The 2,389-nt window shown below is 41.2% G+C and overlaps 1 pseudogene; it reads left to right on the forward strand.

Moving 5' to 3' along the window:
- The first annotated feature begins 1,037 nt into the window (after positions 1-1,037).
- On the forward strand, positions 1,038-1,156 carry LOC111734736 (annotated as a pseudogene).
- The last annotated feature ends 1,233 nt before the right edge of the window (positions 1,157-2,389 follow it).

Raw genomic sequence — 2,389 nt, forward strand, 5'->3', positions numbered from 1 at the left:
AGAAGAATACAATGACTGAAGGACTGAAGAATTCAACAGAGAGATTCAACAACAGATTTGACTAAGCAGAAAAAAATCAGTGAGCTAGAACAGCAGTTTCCAACCTTTTTGGCACCAGGGGCCAGTCCTCCTATGAGAATCTAATGCCTGATGATCTGAGGTGGAGCTGAGGCGGTGATGCTAATGCTGGGGAGCAGCTGCAAATACAGATGAAGCTTCTCTTGCTGGCCCACTGCTCACCTCCTGCTTTGCAGCCTAGTTCCTAATAGGCCATGGGTACCGGTCCTTGGCCTTGGGGTTGGGGACCCTTGAGCTTAAAGACAGATTAATTTGTAATAGCCTGCTGAAATGTGAAAGGGTTAAAGGATAATTAAAACCTGAAACTGAACAAAAGAAGTCTATACCTTAGGCCTAGTTTCTGGAACCCCTAACTACATTCTGTTAATCATAAAACTTGTAACAATGAGCTCATACACTAACTGCCAATTTTAGCCTGTGTAACCCTGCTTGCTTGCATGGCATGGAAAATAATCAATTGTATATAAGCTGAAAATTACTATTTGGCCATCACCCATGAGAACACTGGCTATTGCCCATGGGAACATAGGCGATCACCCATAGGAACATAACATTCTAACAACAAGCTTTCTGCTTCTGTACTCCCTGCTTGCACACCTGACCAGTGGGTTGACAGGTAGTGAATAGGAGAGAAATAGACCTTTGCGTTTAAGATAGAACGAAGAATGGGTTTTAGGGCTTAAAAACCTTGTATCTTGGCATTTCGCGGCTGCTCCTTTGTACAGGACAGCCGCCGGCTAATAAACAGCCTTTGAGAGCATACTTGGTTTGGTCTATTCTATACAGGCCACAACAAATTGAAATTATCCAGTCAAAGGAGCAAAGAGAAAAAGAAATGAGAAGGAATGAAGAAAGCCTATGGGACACCATTATGAGAAACAATGTGTGTACCATTGGAGTCTCAGAAGGAGAAGGGAGGGAGGTGAGGTAGAAAGCTAATTTAAAGAAGTAATGGCTGGGTCTATGACCATGCCACCCTGAACACCTCCGATCTTGTTTGATCTCGGAAACTAACCAGGGTCAGGCCTGGTTAGTACTTGGATAGGAGACCACCTAGGAATACCAGGTGCTGTAGGCTTTAAAAAAAAAAAAAAAGTAATGGCTGAGAACTTCTCAAAGTTCTTGGGAGAGATTTGGACATCCAAGTTAATGGAGCTATTAGGTCACCCAAAATTTCAATCTAAAATGTTCTTCTTTGAGACAAATTATAATAAAACTGTCTAAAATCAAAGACAAATCATTTTAAAATCAGCAAGAAAAAAATTCTCTTATACAAGGGAACTCCCATAAGGCTATCAGTGGATTTCTCAACAAAGCCCCTGCAGACCAGTAGAGAATGGGATGACATATTTATCCATTTCTCAGTTGATGAACAGAATATTCCTTTTAGAATGAATTATTTATCCAAAGGGAAGCAAGAAAAACATCACATCAGCATGGATTAGGGGGATAGAACACAGGATAAATGTACTTTGATGTGAAAGAGAGAGAACAAGACCCAGAATATATTATACTCCCTCCTTTTCCTCCCTCTTCCATTCACCCCAAACAAGAGCAGATCTGGGAGACAAGTGAAGGGCTGACCAGCAAAGCATGGTCACATTGCTTAGTGGACACTTACCAGTCCCATCAGCCTGGTGGTTTGCGAAAACCTCAAGACTATAGCCAAACACCACCTCCTAGGAGCTTACTCTGTCCTCTGGCAGTTTTTAGTTCTATTTTCATTCTCCCACAGAATACTGAACTTGCATTCATTGTACTTTTTTCACAGTATTGTAATGGTGAGTAGAGGAAAGAGCATGAAGTTTGAAATCAGACTACTAAGTCCTAGTTCCACCACTTACTACCTGGTGACAATGAAGAAGTTACCTGTTTGTAGGCCTCAGGGTTATTGTGAAAATTAAATAAGGTAAAATGGAGGAAATGTCTGTGATATAGAAAGGGCTTAATCATTTGGTGAATTTGACACTCCTGAAATTATATTTACCTATATAAAATCTCAGGGCATTTACTTGAAATTTCATGAAGCAAACAATATAAAATGAGTTGCGAAGTTCTGAGAACCCCAGAGCCACCCAACTCCTTGTTGGCGTTGCATTACTAGGTCTATGGCCTTGCCCTGCCAAAACTGGCATTTCCGTTTTGCATTAACACTGCTCCTTTCTCACTTTTGCTAGTTTCAGAATGATGGCTTGCGGATAATTGTCAAAGTCCCCAGAAAGTGCCGAGACTATAGCGGCATCCACTTTCCTTTTACGATGCACACATACTCTAACACGTGAATCGGCATTTTCTGTTTCTTCATTTTTGT

Source organism: Pteropus vampyrus, unplaced genomic scaffold, assembly GCF_000151845.1.
Source record: "Pteropus vampyrus isolate Shadow unplaced genomic scaffold, Pvam_2.0 Scaffold4826, whole genome shotgun sequence".
Taxonomy (NCBI): Eukaryota; Metazoa; Chordata; class Mammalia; order Chiroptera; family Pteropodidae; genus Pteropus; species Pteropus vampyrus.